Consider the following 14,641-nt stretch of genomic DNA (forward strand, 5'->3'; position numbering starts at 1 on the left):
ACCTCCGCCTCCCGAAATGCTGGGGTTACAGGCCAGCAGAGCCACTGCTCCCAGCCTGTGATAGGCTAAAGTTGAAACAGCCGAATCATATCCTATTGTCCCTCAACTAATTGTTCCAGGATAGCCACATTGATGGGAATTCCATTATATCAGGCTGCCATCTGGGTTAGCCCAGTTTCTGTGAGGACCTTGTAAACGATATGTAATTTGTTTATTCATGTAGTAAATCTGTCTGTATACCTACTATGTGTGCCAGGTTCTGTGAGGAATATTCTGTCATCTCTACTGCAACTAGTAGACGAAGCTGGCATTGGATGGCTAGCTACCCACGAGGCACTGTTTTAAGCACCTTATATGTATTAGCTCATTTAATCATCACAAGAATCCTATCAAGTAGGCACTACAATGTTGTTATCCCCATTTTACAGAAGAGAAACCCGGATCAAGGAAAGGATAAGTACCTGCCAAGGCCCACAAGCTAGTGAGCATCAGCACTATATAAGACCCTAAATAGTTTGGGCCCAATATCTGTGCTTTTAATCATCACACCAAACCAAGGCTAGTAAGGAAGGCTTTCTGCCCTCAAAGTTGTTACAGCAGGGCTGCAAACTCCACTGCGGACAGGGATCCGGCAGGAGTGAAACAGGCCACGCGGGAATTGTGGAGAAACGAAGAGCTGGCTTCCCTTCTGGGAGCTGGGGGTGGGGCAGCTGCTTCGCAGACCCAGCCTACTGTAACTACCAGAGCAGACGGGCCCAGTGGGGCCAGGCTTGCCAATGCTTCAAGAGAAGCCAGAAAGCCAGAGTTTTGAAATCCGAAGTCTGAAATTTATCATTAAAAAATACATACTTTCAGGTTTCGCCAGTCACTGCAAGCTGAGTTGAGCCTGTGGGTTGTCAGTTTGTAGATCTAAGTTATCATCCTAGGAGCGAATGCAACATGTATGCTAATAGCTCTAATGTAATGTAAAAGTTCTGTGTCCTAAGAGAGGTACATTAGGGACACGCTATGGGAATTCACAATAACAGAGAAAGGTGACTTCTCTATGGTATCGTGTGAGAAAAGTGGCAATTAAGATGGTCTATGAAGAAAGGGCCAGACTTATAAACACAGAAAGGAGTGTAAAGGGCATGGTAAGAAGGTATCCAATTCTTCTGTTTGCCCACAGGGAGGTCTGATATTCATCAGGTGTTGAAACGTGCTGTTATAGTTGGTAGAGAGCGTTGTTCCCCCAGGAATCCTCCATCAGACCTTCTCCTGAACCAGGAAATGAAAGGGTACTGCCTGGCACCGCTAACTTCCTATCTGTTGGTCAGTGCCTATGGCTGGTTCTCAGATACAATCAAGCACTACGTAGGGACATTTAGGTCAACGACAGATCACATATACCCCTGTTGTCCCATAAGATTATAATGGAGCTGAAAATTCCTGTTATCTAGTGAGATCACAGCTGTCATAGTATCAGTGCGATTACTTTATTTTTTTATAAACTTAGTGTCACCCAGGTGTACAGTGTTTATAAAGTCTACTGTAGTGTACAGTAATGTTCTAGACTTCCACATTCACTCACCGACCCACAGCAACTTCCAGTACTGCAAGCTCTATTTATGGTCAGTGCCCTCTACAGGCGGACTATTTGTCATCTTCTACCCCATACTTTTACTGTACCTTTTCCATGTTTAGTTACACAAATACATACCATTGTGTTACAACTGACTGCAGTGTCAAAGCTGCCTAACAACACATTTCTCAGAACATATCCCTACAGCAATGCCTGACTGTATTTAAACACCACCCTTGACCACAGTATGGGTAATGGAGTTAAGGCCAGCCAGGGAAGCTGGGGCCACAATGCAGGAACCCTGGGTACCAGGTTGAGGTGTTTGGACTTTTGCCCTGGGGAACCATGGACGATTTCTGCACAGGAGGTGACTTGGCCAGAATTGGATCTGACAGGTCTGGGTCAGGTTGATCAGAAAAAGGAGGAAACTAGAGGTTACTAGTTAGAAAATGGAGAATGACAGTTCGTACAAGAAAATGGCAGGAATTTGGGGCACAGAAAGAGAAGAGAGGCAGGGCTTGGGAAGGGGCTGAACCTGGTGAATGAGTGAGGGCATGCTCAAGGGCCACTTCCCCAGTCCAAGCCCAGGTGAGTGGTGATATCACTGGGCACCTAGGGGTGGGGTGGAGAGAGCAGGTTAAGGGGAAAGAGTAGGAATTCTCCTTGGGACGTTTTGGGTGTGAAGAACTGGTGAACTTTCAGGCCCATGTACATTATTAAATGTCTTCCCTGGGAGAATAATACGTCTTTAGAAATAATGACTATACATTCATCTCCCTCCCCACATCCCCTGGGATAGCTTGTGAAAAACAGATTGAAGCTTTGGGAGAAAAAACATAGAATTGTTAAGTTTTGCTTCAGAGGCTAAAACACTAAATGTGAGAATGTTACGATAAAAAGCAAGTCCTGGTGGACATTACCTGGGACAGCTTGGGATTGAAGGTGATAACATTTATTGAGCTCCCGCTATGTCCCAGGCCCACAGCATGACTCTATGTAGATGATCTCATTTAATCCTCAAAACAACCCTATGAGCAAGGTACTCCAATTATTCTCATTTAACAGATGAGAAAACTGAGACCTAGGAATATTAAGTAATTTGTGAGACCTTCCAAAAGGAGAGATGAGGATCTTTGAGGCGAAGTTTATTCATTTCATGATTTTTTTTTTTTTAGAGATGGCCCTAGTTACAGGTGATGTAGTCTTTATTAATCACATTTCCAACTCCTTTGTGAGTGATCTACAGTGCTGACTTTATTAGATCACAGCAATGATGGGCTTGTCTTCGAGCCTGGTTTATACAGTAAGCAGACAGCTTTTCTTAGAGTTAAAAGTGCTATCATTCAAATTTTATATAATATTAAGAAAATGTCCATATTAAAGAATATTTTTATTTGACTGGTATATTAGTCTGGGTTCTCTAGAGAAACAGAACTAATAGGTGAGATAGAGAGACAGATTTATTATAAGGTATTGGCTCATGCAATTATGGAGGCTGGGAAGTCCCACCACCTGCCTTCTGCAAGCTGGAGACCTAGGAGAGCTGGTGGTGAAGTTGGAAGGCCCGAGAACCAGAGAGTTAATGGTGTGAAGTCCCCATCTGTGTCCCGAAGGCCTGAAAGTCTCAAAGACCCCCAAACCAGGAGCACTGATGGATGAGTGCAGAAGAAGATGGATGTCCCAGCTCAAGTAGAGAGAACAAATTCACCCTTCTCCTGCCTCGACTGACTGGAAGGTACTGCCGACATTGGTGAAGGTGATCTCCTCTACTCAGTTCGATCAATTCAAATGCTCATCTCATCCAGAAACACCCTTGCAGACACACGCAGAAATATTTAAACAGCTATCTGGGCATCCCATGCCTCAGTTAAGTTGGCACAAAATTAACCATCACAACTGGGGTAAGAAATCATGTTGGGGCCACTCCTTGTTGACACAGTGACTTCTACAAACAGACTAAGTTGAAAACCCTGAGCTTTGGAGTCAAAGAGAAATGGGTTCAAATTCCAGCTCCATTATCTGCTGACTGTATGACCTTGAGCCAGCCATTTAGCTCTCTTTGCTTCAATTTCCTCATATTTCATGTCAGCCTTATTACATTGCTGTGAGGGTTAAGAAATGTTTTAACTGTATATTCTTTTTTTTTCTTCTGTCCTATATTCTCTTTCTTTCCCTCCTATTTATTGCCTTTTGGAAATTATCTAGACCGGGGTTCAGTAAACTTTTTCTTAAAGGAGTAGGTAGTAAACATTTTAGACTTTGTAGATCATGTGGTCTGTATTGCAGCTACTCAACTCTGCTGTAGTACAAGCCGTAGACATAAGTATAAACATACATAAACATACACATAAAGCTATGGACAACGTATAAGCAAATGAGTGTAGCTACATTCCAATAAAACTTTATTTATAAACCGAGGCAGCCGGCCGGATTTGGCCCACAGGCCATAGTTTTCCAACCCCTGATCTAGACTATCTGAGCAGTTATGAGGACGTCTCTAGCAGGCTTGGGAATGAGAAGTGCTTTGCAGGCAGGAAGCACAACTTCCTGATAGGGGAGGGAATTCCAAATGTACTCCAATTACCCTTAGCAAACAATGGCAGCTCTGTGTCTAAAGAAATGCACAAAAAGATATTGGAGATTTTCGAAACAGCTTCTAGAAGATGAGAGTTTAAGCACTTTTAATGGTTCTGAGATTAATCTGATCAGATTTACTTTCAAATGTACATAGCCCTGGTAAAAAAAAAAAAAAAAAATGCATGGGAAATTTTTGCCACACTTAGAATGTGTTGCTTTTCATGGCTTGCAGAAGGCAGGAGAGACACTGAATCCAAACAGGGCTTTGCTCACTGCCTTTTTGCCCACAGACCAGAATTCTCTGTTACAGGAGCATTAATGCCACAAGCTTCTGTGGTTCCTGGGGCCTGAATCCCACTGGCTCTCATTCATGTGTGCGTATGCGTGTGTGTGTATATATATATTATATGTATATATATATATATATACACACACACATATATGTATTTTAAGACAGGATTTTGCTCTGTCACCCAGGCTGGAGTGCAGTGATGCCAGCATAGCTCACTGCAGCCTCAAACTCCTGGGCTCAACTGATCCTCCTCCCTCATCCCCCTGAGTAGCTGGGACTATAGGCACATGCCACCACACCCTGCTAATTGTTTTTATTTTTGTAGAGCGAAGGTCTTGCTATGTTGCCAGGCTGATCTTGAACGCTGGCCTTGAGTGATCTTCCTGCCTTGGCCTCTCACGGCTCTAGGATCACAAGAGTGAGCCACCATGCTCAGCCACGTATTCTATTTTTTTAAATACTGGCTTTCACAGATATGGTCTTAATTGAGCCCCACAACAAGCTTTCTGAGGCTCAGAAAGGTGAGGCAAACACCTTAGTCTGAGAACGTGTGGGAATTCTTATAATATGTGTGGCCCCCATGAGAATGTACCCTGCAGACTACAGGGAGCCTAACTGGCCAAGTGCCCCGGCTGCTGTGCTCTTGGATCCATCCCTGCATTTGCACCAAAGCCACACTCCCCAGAGGCTGCTCCCAGCCAATGACCAAGTGGGAAAACTGAGGCAGGCCCGTTTCTGGGAGATGTGAGCTCCTTTGATGGCTGAATTTAGTGAGTCATCTTGTTGCACTTTGGACTACACACATTCTAGAACACATCTACTCGACCTTCCTTCCCTCTCTCCTTTACACAGGGTTAGACCTGCATGTGGTCTGACAGCTCTCCCAACCTCTTACAGCCCCTTCTCGATTTTCTCTCATGAGTGTTTTTTATAATAAAATCTGTATACATTTAATCCCATCTTGGCATATGCTTCTCAGATATATACTTTTAAAAATAATGTGGACCCCAGCCCTAAGGTAAGAAGTGCTCTCTATGATGGCAGGGCCCACCTGCAGACACTTTGGTGGACATAAGCTTCTTGAGGCCCCAGCATCCCTGACTTAGTTGGGATTCCTTCAGAAGATATAGATGACAAGGATTTGACTACAAGTAGTTTATTTGGAAGACAATTGCAGGATGCACAGCAGAGGAGTGGGAGAGTGAAACAGGGAAGAGACAGAAGCCAATTAGAGGGTGTGTTGGGGAGCAGGTTGCCACTGTGGGCAACTAGAGCCCAGTTGTGCTGGGGACCTCTGGAAGGCAGGGTAGAGCATATATTTGAGTTGTTCCACCTGGGAGGTGCTTTTGAGGAAGCTGGGGTCTTTTTCCATCAATTCCTACGTGTCATTGGTTGACAGCTGTTCCCTGACCCTCTGCCCTGCCCTGTGCATGAGTGCCACTTGCTCCTCTGTCCAGAGGAAGCCCCCGGGTCAAGTCATAGGTACTTCCACTAGGAAGCCGGGCATGTGGGAATAGTGAGAGTCAGGGCTAATGGGTGGGGCCTAACAGCATCTTCCCCAAGCCTCATTTCAGGTTGTAAGGGTTAGGTAGAAAAGACCTAGGAGTTTACACCTGACCCAAGCACTGTCACCTCCAACACAGTGATCAGTTCAGGGCTCCAATGCAACCTGGATCAACCACAGTTTTCCCTGGAATGTTTGTTAGCACTATCTAGGAGGATGCACTTGCTCCTGAGATCATGAAAACTAAGCACCGCCAAGCTGGACACCTGGCAGTCCTCCTGCCCTGAGAATGAAACCAGTGTAGATGAAATTAAAGCTGAGGGATGGAAAGAAGCAGAGAGCCACTAGTATCCGCTGATAGCTCTGCTGAAATGTCTGGATTCAGGTGTACCCAAAGCCAGAGTACCTCTGGATTTTCTGTGACAGGCCGACTCATTATATTTCCTGCTGATGCAAATGTGAATGGAGGCTCTGTCGTTTGAAAACAAAAGAATTCTGACAGATGTGGGCAGACACCCAGGTTAATGTAAGATCGCAGGGCATGGGTTTCAAAAAAAGAAAAGAGCCGCTTCTCTTGGTGCAGAATCTTGTGTTTCATTGACAAGACTCATCCGCAGGTTACGATGGCCAACTAGGGAGACAGAAACAGTCCCTGCCCTCAGTTTTGAGAACATAGCAGCAGTCTTCAAAAGATATCACTAGCCATAGATTTTGGAAAACCTCCACCCAAACCCCATTCTTCTCAAATAAAAACTTCATGAAATCCCATAATAAAAGCTCTTAAATTCATAATTTGAAGCTTTTTAATAATTAGAAAGCAAATGAGCAGCACTGCAGGGTTAGATTTTCAGGTGGTCCTGCTACCACTGCATGCTGAAAAGCCACCAGAATTTATGCTAGTGACATTTCATTTTAGTTGTTTCTGAAGAATTCTCTGAGTCTGACTTTTTGCTGTCAATACCTCTCTCCTAAAAGGTCTTGATTTGCTTCTGTGGCTGAGGCCTATGGTTAAATGCGCTTTAGCCTGAGCTCTTGACTTTGCACGAAGGAAATGTAGAGTAATATGCCCTTTCTCCAGGGTTCAAATAGCCATTATGCAGACTTCCCAGTGAGGCTTCTATGGACTTAAATGTATACTCCATCATTCGTATGTTGAAGCTCCAACCCCCGATATGATGGCATTTGGAGCTGGGGCCTCTGGGAGGTAACTAGGGTTAGATGAGGTCATGAGGACAGGAGCTTCATTTAAGGATTAGTGTCCTTAAAAGAAGAGACACCAGAGAGTAACACACCTCTATCCCTCTCTTCCTGTCCTACTCTGCATGCACAAAGAGGTTTTGTGAGCACACAGAGAGATAATGGCCACCCACAAGCCAGGAAGAGAGCCAGAGCGCCCTTACCAGGAACCAACCTTGAGCTTGAACTTCCCTGCCTCCAGAACTGTGAGAAAATCAATGTTCCTTGTGTAATCCACCCAGCCTGCGGTACTTTGTTGTTGCAGCCCTGGCGGACTGATACGGAGGCTAAGAGGTTGATCTCACTCTATGTGGAAAGTGAGTCCAGGAGTGGTAAAAAGGTAGCTCTGTGTCTCCATCCCTATCATCAGAATGGGTCTGCTGCTGATCAACACAGTCACAAGGCCAGGCAGCGACTGTGGGGAGAGTTTGGAATCTGAAAAAGTCTCAATGGGGTTGCTAAGTTTATTTGGGGTTGGACTGTCATGGAAATTATGGGATATTCTTCAACCTTGGCCCCTGCCCGCTAAATGCCAATGGAAACTCCCAGTCACTGGGACAACCAGAACCACCTTCATACATTTCCAATCACCCCAGCAGGAAAGGGGGTACTGTCCCTAGTTGCAACCAACCGGAACCCCCAGGATCTAAGCTTTTAACCACCTCACTTCATTACCGTTCCAATGGCTGGCATTTTAAAGCTTTCCCAATGGCCAGAGCTGTCCAGTGAGTTGTAGGGAGAACATTCCATTCCTTTAGTATTTGGCAAGAAGGTGTCCTTGCACTGTGAGATTTCCAGGGCCGGTGAAACATAGCAAGGAGCACGTCTTAACTCCAGGCCCTGCAGAAGCAGAATGGCATGTGTCCAATGGGTTTTCAGTCAGTACTGTATATTGAGAAATTGTTGAATTGAAATCTTGCCTCCAGACAACATACATTAAACTTATGGAGGATGTCACCATTTTCCATGGCTGACCCTCTCTCTCCCATTTATCTTGGTCCCTGCTCTCAAAAATACCTTCCTTAATTAGTCTTGCTGCAATTTACATCAGCTTCTACTTGCCTTGCACCCACATTTATTACCCTAAGAGACAATATGACATATCGTGGTTTAGGGATTGAGCACCAGAGTTGGATAATAGGTTCAAATCCTACCTCTGCCTCTTATTAGTTGTGTAACTATTGGTTGTGTAACTAAAAGCAATATATTATTTTTTGGTCTGTAAACCAGGAGCAGCAATAGTAGTTCCTATCTCATTGGGTTGATGGGAGGATAAAGTGAAATTCCTGGGACTCAGGGGCAAAAAAGCAAGAGTTGCCTGTCTAAAAGTCTTCTCTCACAATACATTCCTTGGCTTTACCAAAATGCAAGAAATTCTCAAGTTTCTCCTTCATTTTTGTGTTAAATTATTTAAGGCTCCAGTTTAAAATGAAAATATTGGGAAGCTCCTAGAAAATAAATATTACACATGGTTTATCTTTGTATCCCTGGCAACTAACCCATAGAAGATAGGCACTTAATGGTTGTTGAACGAACAGTGTCCAATGGCTACATGAAGTCACTGTGATAGTAATAACAGCAGCTAATCCTAAACAACTGTTTACTAAGTACCAGACTATGTTCTAAGTGTTTCACATATATATTGAGTTATTTAATTCTTATGACAACCTACAAGGTAGGTAGTTTCATCACTGTCATTCTATAATAAGGAAACTGAGGCTACAGAGAGATTAATTTCCCCAAGTTCACACAGTTTGTAGATGTGACCTTGGAAAAAACCAAAGTAACTCTAGAGGGAAACGAAGCTCTGTCCCAAGAACTCTTGTCTGATATCACCTCCCTAAACCTGGTTGGGCAGGAGGTGGAGGTAGGCGGTGGCTTTTCTCCAAAGGGCAATTGCACGGCATGTCATCTGTTCTCAATTTCCACTCTGGTTGTCCTCCATGGCAGTCCTCCAGCCCAACACATGTGCTCAGGCTCTTGGCCAGGAGCTAAGTTTATTTAAGAGCCCCGGGTTCAAACAGGTACATAAATTACACATAGACAGCCTCATTCCTCAGTTCAGCCTGATAACAGTGGCGTACCCCTCAGAGTTTTACAGGCAACTTACTCCCACTCGTAAGCTATCTGGTCTTGTGGTGCTATCAGCTGCTACCCCCACCCCACGCAGCAGGCACCTTGTAAGAGATGACCCTGGCGGATTCTCTCCCTGTCTGTAGCCTTAGTTTTGAACTCTGCCCGACTTAGTCCTTGCCTCCCACTCTGTCACTGTGTCACATCTCTGACCTTGTGGCTTCCCACCCTTTAGTGCTGTCCATTGACCTTAGGATAAAGTGTAACCCCCTCACAGTGACTCACAGAGCCCACCTCTCCAAGCTACCTCCCAACCGGCCTCGCACCTTCCTGACCTTCCTTACTGTCTTACAAATAGCAGGATATTTTCTTGCCTCTATCATCCACACTGCCATAAAAACCAGACAATAATTTTTTTCTTAAATATTCAAGATCAGTCCTTTGATGATGGAAAATGTTGTGTCCACCAAGATAATTCTCATTCTGCTAGGACTGGATAAATACCAGCCAACTGCTCACAATTCAAATCACTTTAAGTCTCCTCAGCCATGGAATTGATTTCTGCTTTTATGTTTACTCTAGTGGTATTGTATGGAGGCCTTTCAGAGGAAATTTCAGGAAGGTCCACATAACAGAAGCTTCATAGACTCCTTAAACAGCTTTTAGAAAAGACATTTCCTCCTCCAACTATGATATATGGGCAGGGTTAGGGGGTGGGCAGGGAGTTAAAAGTCCAGAAGACTGAAATCCTCTTGAAATAGGACCTTATTTGGGGGGGGTCTTCTGTAGAACTTGGCATTTGCTGAACTGAACAAAAAGAAAAGGAGTCTGGGTAGGGGGTTTTAAGGAATGAGAAAAGAAGGAAGAAGTGAAGCTAATGTTTATTGCAGATCTACAGCGAACCCTCAGTTTGCCAAGTATTTTACATTCTCTCATTCCCTTCAATCCTTACTACAATTCTATGAAGAAAGAGTATCCCCATTTTACAAGGAAGGAAACAGGCCCAGAGAGGTTAAGCAAGTTGCCTAGGGTCACACAGCTGGTGATGAGCAGCAGCAGTATCTGAACTCGGGTCTCATTTTCCTTCTAGAATACGGACTTCCCTATTAAAGTCAACTAAACCATTGCTCACCTTCAGCCCCAATAGGTCGATATGTTTTTCCCTGTTCCCACAAGACCCTTTTTGTAAACCTCTGCTGAGCGCCTCTTGATGTCTCAAGAACTTACTACTCAATCAAATTTCAAGTGTTGTCAGAATTCAGAAGTTTTGGAAAGCTGGCAGATATACAGGTTTTAAAAATAGAATGGCAGCATTAGTCAGTGTTTAGGATCCACTCTCTGGACACTCAGGAGAGTGTCAGAAATCTAACTGGATAATTACTGAAGTTTCACTCAAATGTGCCTGCATTATGAAAATACAGTCTTCTTTAAATTTTAATTATGGAAAATATTTGAGTTGTTAAACTATTTCTAACAAGGAACATTTATCTATTTTTTAAAGGAACTTAAATTTTTGTTAAATACTGAAATATATTTGGGGGATGTAATTACTGTAAATATATGGAAATAGGACCACTTGGGTTATATGTTACCAGTTGCCAATTTCTCATGCACTTAAACAATCTGTCTCCTTTCAAAGTATGACAGTTGGCAGAAATTCTTGGGCATATGAGAGATTGTGATTGTTTTCAGACATTAAAAATCAGCCTTCAGACCATCAATGCTGCACAGATCTAACTTCATCCTCCGTCTGCCTCTATCCTACAGGCATCACCTCGCACAGAGTAGACTCACTTGGTGTGTGCGTGGGGGGAACTGGATTTTTTACTTTCTACCTTCGCTCTGGGTGGCTAAGGGCTGTTCTCCCCTCATGTAGAGAATCCATCAGCTGCTGGGAGAAGCCAGTGAAGCATGCGAGACCCAGGAACTAACTCTATTTCCTAGCAACCAAGGAAAACCATTTCTCCTCTGTCAGCAGGAATGCTCAGATTTATGTAAGCTACAAATGCCCGTTATCACCATAATAAACCATATATTTGCAGGCGGTATTTACAGCCAGCTAATCGTGGCACTCTATCCTGGCAGCCCCCAAGCTGGCAAGTTTCCCATTTGGAGCCCCCCAAAAATATGATTAGGTGGATGCTGAGTACTAATTTAGTTAACAGCAGTGCCTGACAGAGCTACTAACCGTCTAATTATGAAGGAAGATTACTGATACCATTAATTGAGTGGTTGTAAAACTCTGGTAAAGTCAGATGGTAGTAAAGTCCATTTTCAGTTTACTAGGCTATTAAAAGTATTTCTGGCTGTAAAATAAACAGACACAAAGCATACTAAACAGGCTAATATGGAAACATAAAAAGAAAAGGGAGAAGCTTGTCATGGCAATTAGTGGTCGTGATTAGCTGTGCCACAGACCCGGCGGTGGAAATTAAAGATCAATTTATGACAGTGCTCTGGCAAAGGAGGTTTTCTGGCGACTGCTCTGCCTACAGGTGGGCGAGGCGCTTGTCCTTTCAATTGTCAAAAACCACCTCCAGCTTAGGTGGGGCTTTGGGCTTCCTTGGGACTGTTGTTTCTATTACCTGTAACCGAAGATGCTTTACTGATACATGTCCTCATTCAGAGCCTCTGTTTCCCTGCACGAATAGGTTGGTTCAGGGGCCTTGCAGTTCTAAAAGACCCTCGAATTATCCATTCCCGTGTCCCGTCCTACCGACCTGGGTCCCTGCTGTGCCCTAAATAGAGTTCACCTGTTCATGTGCCCGTCCCTTCACCTGGGTGCTCTGCCCTCCACCTACTCAATGCATGGGCTGTCTTGATTTCCACAATCTGGAGAGTTCTCGTAAGTAACCCGTCTCTGCACCCCTCACTTGCCATCCATCCTTGCCACCTCTTCTCTGTTTACACTTTTCATTCACCCAGCTTATAAAAGTTTCTGGAGTGGAGGCTGGGCCCAGTGTCTCATGCCTGTAATCTGCATTTTGGGAGGCTGAGGCAGGTGGATCACCTGAGGCCAGGAGTTTGAGACCAACCTGACCAACATGGCAAAACCCTGTCTCTATAAAAATACAAAAATTAGCCAGGCGTGGTGGCACACACCTGTAATCCCAGCTACTCAGGAGGCTGAGGCATGAGAATAGCTTGAACTCAAGAGGCAGAGGTTGCAATGAACCGAGATCATGCCACTGCACTCCAGCCTGGGTGACAGAGCCAGAATTCATCTCAACAAACAAACAAACAAAAAAAGTTTTGGAGTGCTTATAGAGGTGTGTGGATTGACTGAGAGTAAGCATTCCAGGCGCATGACGCATGTCACCTGGAAGTGAAGGAAAATTGGGAAGGGGGAAGAAGGAACCTGCCAACATCCAGAAATAACAAGAACAATATTTGGTGTGGAGTCTTGTTATCCAAAGGACCTTCACAGTGAGACGTCCAGAAGCAGCTGTGAAGTAGACCAATAGACATCCTGCCAATCTCACCAGTACACAGATGGAGGCTCAGAGAGGAGGAGTGGCCTTGTCTGGAGTTTCACCATCAGCCAGTGTGAGGACCGGGAACAGAAACCACGGCTCTGGTCCATGTTCTGATGGGCCGAGCAAAAGAACTCCTCTAGGGCTAGGCGCAGTGCCTCACACCTGTAATCCCAGCACTTTGGGAATCCACCCGAGGCGGGTGGCTCACTTGAGCCCAGGTGCTCAAGAACAGCCTTGGCAACATGGTGAAAAACCCATATCTACCAAAAACACAAAAATGAGCCAGTCTTATAACCCACTCTCAGAATATAAATAAATAGATTTTAAAATTGGAAAAAAAAAAAAAAAAAGAACTCTTCTGGGGGATGAGTGTCGGCCGCGTGCCAAGGTCCTTATCCACAGCATGACTGGAACTTCTCAGACTTCACTTTGAGAACGAGCCCTACCATCCGGCTTCCTCAAGGTGAAATGAACACTTCACATACAAACAGGAGCTGGGGCACATGGCCTTTTTAACCAGCTTCTTTTCACACAGGACAACCAGCGATTGCTTCACCAAAATCTTAGTCACCCTATCACCTTCTTGTTTCTCAAACTGTGGTCCCTGCACCGGTGGCATCAGCATTTCTGGGAGCAGGTGAGAAATCTAAATTCTTAGCCCCACCCCAGGCCTCCTGAACAAGAATCTGCTGCCTAAAAAGATCCCAGGTGTTTCCTGTATGTGTGGAAGATTGAGAAGTACAGGTGCCAGTTGCTAGCTCTGTTCTCTGTCAAACTCCTGGGCTCAAGCGATCCTCCTGCCTTGGCCTCCGAAAGTGCTGGGATTACAGGTGTGAGCCAGCACACCTAGCCTGACTTCACTTTTTTCCCTCTTCCCCAGTGTAATTTACAGTCCTTTAGTCTCTTTTTCTATCCCACTGGGGACCTTAGTTTCCTTGCTGGTCTTTTGTCCCTCTTCTCCCTCTCAAAACTACAAAAGGGGGAAAAATGATGTGTCTTGCAAATGAGCGTTTAGGACTTGTGGTAGGCCAGATGGTGGCAGGCACCAGTTTTTCCTAAATTGTGGCAGGACAAGGATCATCTGAGGTGCTTGCTGAACCTACAGCCTCCTTGTCCCATCTCTGGAAATTCCCCAAAGCACTGGTTCTAGGACAGGGTAGGGTGTTTGTGTGGGTAAGTAATGCCCACAGGGGATGCTTCCTGAGGGAAGTTCAAGGATTCTCTGCTTGCACCCTGTGGTTCGCGGTCCCCGCTGTGCATTAGAACCACCTGGTGAGCTTTTAAACCGACTGAAGCCAAGAATGCACTCACAGCAATTCCATTTGATTGGGTGAAGGTAGATCCCAGACATTTTGCCTTTTTTTAGGTTCTCCAGGTAATTCTAATGTATAAGAAGTGTTCACAACAACAGTCTCAATCCATGGTTCTCAAAATGTGGCCCATGGACCAGCAGTGCCAGCACAAACTGGGAACTTGTCAGAAATGCACATCTGAGGCACCCACCTTCCAGAACTACCACATCAGAAATCTGGAGGTGGGCCAGTTGTCTATGCTGTAATAAGTTCTCCAGACAACACTGGTTACATAATTTTCAGGGGCTACTACAAAATGAAAACACACAATGCCTTGTTCAGAAATTCAGACTTTCAAGACAGTGACTGCATGGCACTGAGCCAAGCAGAGAGCCCTCTGAGCATGGAGCCCTGTGTGACTACACTGAACACACACCCATGAAGGCGACTCTGTATCCAAGTGACTCCGATGCATGCTAAAATCTGAGAACCGGCAGGGCGCAGTGGCTCATGCCTGTAATCCCAGCACTTTGGGAGGCCGAGGCGGGCAGATCACTAGGTCAGGAGATCGAGACCATCCTGGCTAACATGGTGAAACCTCATCTCTACTAAAAATATAAAAAATTAGCC

Source organism: Nomascus leucogenys, chromosome 21, assembly GCF_006542625.1.
Source record: "Nomascus leucogenys isolate Asia chromosome 21, Asia_NLE_v1, whole genome shotgun sequence".
Lineage (NCBI taxonomy): Eukaryota > Metazoa > Chordata > Mammalia > Primates > Hylobatidae > Nomascus > Nomascus leucogenys.